The sequence below is a fragment of the Lipotes vexillifer genome, unplaced genomic scaffold (assembly GCF_000442215.2).
Source record: "Lipotes vexillifer unplaced genomic scaffold, Lipotes_vexillifer_v1.1 scaffold591, whole genome shotgun sequence".
In the NCBI taxonomy this organism is placed as follows: Eukaryota; Metazoa; Chordata; class Mammalia; order Artiodactyla; family Lipotidae; genus Lipotes; species Lipotes vexillifer.
The window spans coordinates 4182030-4187999 of record NW_006791954.1 but is presented as its reverse complement, the minus strand read 5'-3'; positions in this window follow the sequence as shown (position 1 = coordinate 4187999).

The window sequence follows — 5970 nt, the reverse complement described above, 5'->3', positions numbered from 1 at the left end:
TTTCCACACTAAACCCCCTCCCACCCACCCACTGGGCACCGAAACAGCTATACTTCTGCCCCTCCCAGACCTTACACAGACTCACACACGCCCCCAGCACAAAGCATTGCACTAATCTCATTACACTCCTTCAGTTCCCAAACATGCACACGCACCTCTTTCGAAAACAAAATATCTTTTCATCACTGAAAAATGACCGAGTTGGGAGCAGTCGGTCATTTTACAACCCTCTGCTCACTGTTGCAAAAAACAAGTGTGTAGAAATGAAGAGACAACCATTTGAGCCAGACAGGGGTGTTTTAAAATAAAAAAAACAAAAAACTATAAGGTTATGAGGATGAAATATTAATGGGAGAAGTCTTTTCAGTCTTAAATTTGCAATTTCAGTGGACTCAAGGGAATCAGCCTTTTTCAGCCTCAGGAATGCTGAAATTTGTAGGGGTGTTGATGAAGTTGGAGGGACACCCCAGAGTTCTATGAGGGGACCTGAGTCTAGGAGTCCACCAGGTAGACAGAGTGGAGCTTGACCTAGCCACAAGCTTCCCCTGACAGGGCCTCGAGAAGCCCAGTGGGACAACCCCCTTCCTGCCTGGTGCAGCTCCCGGTAGAAGGAAGCCCTCAACTTAGGCAGATGGAGGAAGGGCGCCTCGGAGGAGCCTTCGGCCCAAGCCGCTTCCCCCTCTCAGGCAAGATAGCCCCAGAGTTCTTTCTCCGATCCTCAGGGACAGAGGCTGCTCTGAACTGACTTCCCGGAAAGACCCCCCCCCCCCGCTCCAGACATCAGTGCCCCCTGGAATATTTGGAGAGGGGTCTAAGTCCCAAAGGCCCCCCCCCATCCCAAGGCCTGAATACACTTAGGAGTACCAGGACCAGACTGTTTCTGACTCTGATTATTTAAATTATTTTTTCATAAATATTTCTGCCCGTTGCAGAGCAGAAATGGGCGGTGTAGTGTTGAGTTTGCGGTTTGAGGTCAGGCACGCTGAGGCTTTTAAAAGGTTGGATCCAAGACCCCAAAATGAGAGCACCCTGACAAAGGGGGAAGGGAAAGGTAGCTGAAGAAGGAATCCCTAGGTGCAAAAGGGAAGATCGGATTACACTCTCTGACCCTGAGCGCGGCGGCTCCCCTAAATGACCATCCCAGTAGAGACGTGGCCCTCCTTCCTCCACCCCGGGATGGATGGCGCGGAGCAGGACCCGGGCTGGGAGCTGTCCGCTCCCGGGTGCTGACGCTCGTCCAGCCTTGCGCTTTCTTCCTGCCCCAGAGGGAGGCCGAGCTTCCCTGGCTCCGGGAAGTGCCGCGCAGCGTGAGGCCCTTCCCAATGCCTGGCCTGCCGGAATTCTGGGCGGAACTCTCCTACAGTTTTCGGAGAATTTCACTGGAATCCTTTCCAAATTTCACCGCGTTCTCTGGAATTCTCGTAGGATCGCTTCTCTAGCGTGAGCTTTAGAACTGGGCCTTTCGTTCTGAGGATTCGCCCCTGTCGGTGGTCTAAGGGGGGGGGCTCTTATAGACCTCTAAATCACCCCTATTCTTAGGAGAAAGAAATCGGCCCACCTTCAATCTCCCTCACTTCTTGCATGGAGTATGGACCAAGGTGAGAACCTCAGACCCAAATCTGAAGGAGTCAGGTCTGCTCATGGCATGGGTCATGGCCTGGCAGGGGCAACTGGAGAGAAAAGGAACTCAGTACACATCCTGAGGCCTGAGTCTTATCCTGCCCTAAGAGCAAGGTTAATTGGGATTCCCTCCCATTCAGATGGTTTCCCAGAACGCCCTCTGAAGTCCCGGGCTGGGTGGCATCCAAGTGGCTTGGGGCCCGACGCAAAAGACCCCTCCACGTGGCTCCCCAGGCCAAACCATAGACTCCTGCTCTTTGCTCTTCCACGCGGCTCGGTTCTGTTTTTGAAGCCAGATCCCAGCCCTTTCCAAGGATGCTGACGACTCTTGGGCCGCTGCGTCTGTGGTCACTTCGGGCGGATGGAGTGCCCGGGGCCCCTTTTGGGGCGGGGATCCCTAGCGCCTCTGCATCTTGTGAAACCGGCGTCCTCGTGAGCCGCCCTTTTCCCAATTCCTGACCCTTCCCCCACCTCTCTGCACTCCTGCTGCGCTCTATTCTCCCATCGCCCCCCTCCCCAACACTCAACTTCCCTGGCGAGATGGCGAGGTGAGCAGGAGAAGATGCGCGCGGACACACGGCCCCAAACTCCCCCTCACAGGTCTTTTTCTCTCGCTGCTCTCCCACTTCTGCGCGCACACACGGAGAAGCTCCAGGAACATAAGGAGGTGTGTTTTGGGGGGCGGGGAGGGAAAAAGGGGCCAGAGCGGTGGGAGGGAGAGGGCAAGGGGAGAAGTCGCATGCCCTTCTTGCCCGAGCCTGAGCAACGGGATCTCCAAGCAGGAACCAGCCGTCTCAGCTCAACCCCTGGGCTGCCAAACCGAAGGCTGGAGCCGAGATCAATCCGGAGGGCATCCTCCTCTTGATTTTCCCACCCCCGTTCAAAGTCCAGCGTTTGGAAATGACTGGGAAATAGAGATATCTCTGAGTCCAGGCCATTTGTACATCAGGGGAAAGAGAGGGAAAGCACCACCTATTCTCCCCTCTCCGTTTAACCCTATTTCAGCCAGGATCTCCCCCCAGTGAACCTCCAGTGAACCCTCAGCTCTGATTTCATCACCCAGAGGGACAGCTCCATAAATCACTGAGTACAATCCAGGGAAACTGAGCCCCATTGGAGTCAGCGACAGGGAAGTCCTGACGCACCCTAGACGCCACTGTCTTGTGTTTACTTCTCTCTTTTTCCCTTTTATGGGAAAGTCCACAAGATGGGAGATGCAAGGATTCCCCCTCAGAGGTCAGAGGTTTCATTCCCTCTCGGGCAACCTTTTCTTCCTCCTCTTCCCCAAAATCTCTAACCTAAAGTTACCTGCTCCTTGGAGGAATGTGTTGATTTGAGGGAACATTGAGACGGAGGGATAGTTCTAGATTCCACAGTTTAATTCTCAAGGAAGACAGGAAGAAAGAGACAGTGGAGGCCAGGCCTGACCAGCCCTGGCCTTGACATCCACTCCCAGGCCCCCCGTGTGGCAACAGGGGTGAGCACAGGATTCCACACCTGACTTGCCCATATGTGCTCAAAGGAGAAAGCTTTTTCTTTTGGTGAGATGTAGGAGGGGGCAGACGGGCCTTGGCTGTCACAACAGGCTTCTCAGCTCACAGCCCAAGACACTGTCACTTTTCTTTCTTTAGGGCTGGGTGCCCAGGCACTGGCCACAGGCCCAGAGGGGAGGTGACGACCTGAGCGGTGAAAAGTCTTGAAAGCCTGTTCCTTTTCCAAATCCTGAAGTGGCTTCTGCCTTTCTATTCCTCATTCTTTTAAAATTCTGGACAAAGTTTTCCTGGTTGAGAAGTGGTAAGAAGGGGCACAGACACCTTGGGAGGGTCGTTATTGCTCTCTGAAATTTTCTCCACCCTAAAGCAATGGGGTAGGAGCACCCCACCCGCTCAGGAGTGCCAGCATGAGAACGCCCAGACCAAGCCTGGGCTCACAAGCAGGAGGGTAACCTGTTTCTGGGGGCAGATGCCAATGAATGGGAACCTCAGCCCCCTAGTGCGGGGAGGGGAAGCTGGGGCACTCGGGGCGGGGGAGAGGGGAAGGGAACCCCTAGATGCTGCCTGTGCCAAAGGAGCTGGGGCACTGCGTTGGGTGGAGACCCTGCCCAGATGTGTGCCTGGGTGTGCTCTGCTGCTGCCCACTTGCCTGCCCGCTCCAGCGCAGCCTCCCAGGCGGACTGCGGTTGCAGGGTTCCAGAGGCGAGAGTGTGTGCCCGGTGTTCCGTTATTCGAACCTTTCTCTGGGCTTCTCTCCACTTCTGTCTGCGTCTCATTCCTCTTTTCGGAATTAATTGAATTAGGAACAGGTCTTTCTGGGGCGCTTCCACTTCCCGCCCGAGGCTGTGCTAGCCAGGAGGCCAAGGCTGCGAAGTCAGGTCCCGCCAGGGCCGAGGGAGCCCCCAAACCCCTTTGGGGACCCGCGTGCCAGTTCCTACCCTCAGCCAAGTCTTCGCCAAGGGCACAGCTGGGCGGGGTCTGGGCAGTCCGCCCGGCTTGGGACATCTGTTCTCGCCAGAGTCGCATTAAAGGCGAGAGGTGGGTGGGGGTGGTGGTGGTGGTGCTCAGAACCAACCCCTCAATCCCGAGTCGATGCCTGCTTTCTCGACCGCAGGCGGAGGCAGCAGGGGACACTGGACCCTCAGAGTTTTTTCCTTCCCCTTGGGAAAAGCGAGCGAATCGTGTGGGGCAAGTAGGGATTTCTCTCTTGCCTTCATCTCTCCTGCTGCTTAATCAGGTGCTGCTTAATCAGATGCCATCAGATGGCCTCACTCCTGGAGGGCAACAGGGTACCCCTGCCCTGCGGGAGGTGCCCGGGAGTCCCCGGGGGCGCCGGCGCCCAGGATACCGTGGGCCGGCCGGCTGCGGAACGGATCCCGCTTGCAGCGAACGAGCGCTCGGCTGGGCTCGGAGGCAGAGGCCGGGGCGCCGCGCAGGGGGTGGGTTCAAAACAACTCAGTTAAAACAGCGAAAACACTTGGGTTTATATTGGGGGGGAGGGCGGTGCTTTTAAAAAAAATCTGAGAAGAACCACACAGCCCCTAAGCAAAACCAAAACAAAATCCTTAACTACTGATCTCTTTGTAGCAAAAGACAGAAAAATTCCTCAAACACTTCTCCCTTGGTGCCTCCACGAAAAAAGCTCCCGGCTGGCTGAGCCCGGCGCCTGGACACCTCTTCACCACCTCAGCGCCCTGGCGCTGAGCCCAGGTCGCCCCCTGCCCACCCTTCGCTCGCGCGTTGGTGCCAGTCTGTGCCACTCAGCCGGTGCCCGGTGCCAGGCGCGGGGGGGAAAGCGGGGAGGAGCTGAGGCTCCAGCTTAAATTCCATGGCATCTGTTCATTATTATACAGTGAGGAGTTTTATATGGACAGCTAAATTAAAGACAGATTTTTGCCAGAATTGCAGATCCCATAAAAATGATGACACAGGATGGGGGCTTTTGCTTTAAAAAAGAAAGAAAGAAAAAATTTAAAAAACAATCCAACAAACCACAACCCAAACCCTTCTGTGCCCTCTCCTCCGACACTGGGGAGTTTCTTTGCCCCCTTTGCCTGCCTCCCCTTCTTCCACCAGCATGGGCTGCCCAGGGAGAACAAAACCCCAGTGGCTCTTCATGCCCGCCCTGCTCACAGATGCCCAGTGACCAACCAGGTCGCTCCCACAGCCGCGGAGAGTGGGGGCGGGGCGGGCAGGCAGAGGTGGAATAGCCAAGTCCACCTTGGTGTGGAGGGTCAGGATGGGAACTGGAGCTGGGAAATGAGTGCCAGAAAGGGGCAGGAGTCAGGGGGCCTGACCTTTCCACATTCCTACATCAAAGGGCAGGCTGCATTTTGGGCTGGTTGCCAAGGCTGGGAACAGCCGGTGAGTACCAGGCATGCGGGGCCCTCCATTCCAGGGCACCAGACAGTGCCCAGGTCCCCCTCTCTAATGGAGAAGGTGATCCAAAGATTGAGCACTGGGCACAATTGCCCTGGAGTGGGAGTTGTGGAATTTTTAATTTCAGAGATTCTAGACAACTGGAACCTACACCTTGGTGATATTCTAGAGCTTTGCAGGGATTCAGAAATTCTGGGTTCTGGGTCAGGGAGCAGACCTCCCAGGCTCCAACTCTGGAGCTCTGGTTGCAACAACTCTAGTTGCAATGATTTGAAGTTCAGGGATGCTGTTGTAGGGTGCTGGGGGAGGCTGGAAAAGTCTGGGCAGGCAACCAAGGGAGGATGGAAGGAGTGAGGGCCACTCTCAGGGGTTCAGACACATCTCCCCAAATTAGTGGGAGGGAGCCTTTCTTATTTTTCTTTCATTCAATTTTTTTTTTTTCAGGGAAGAAAAGTATCTGTGGAGTTCTGTGTCCTCC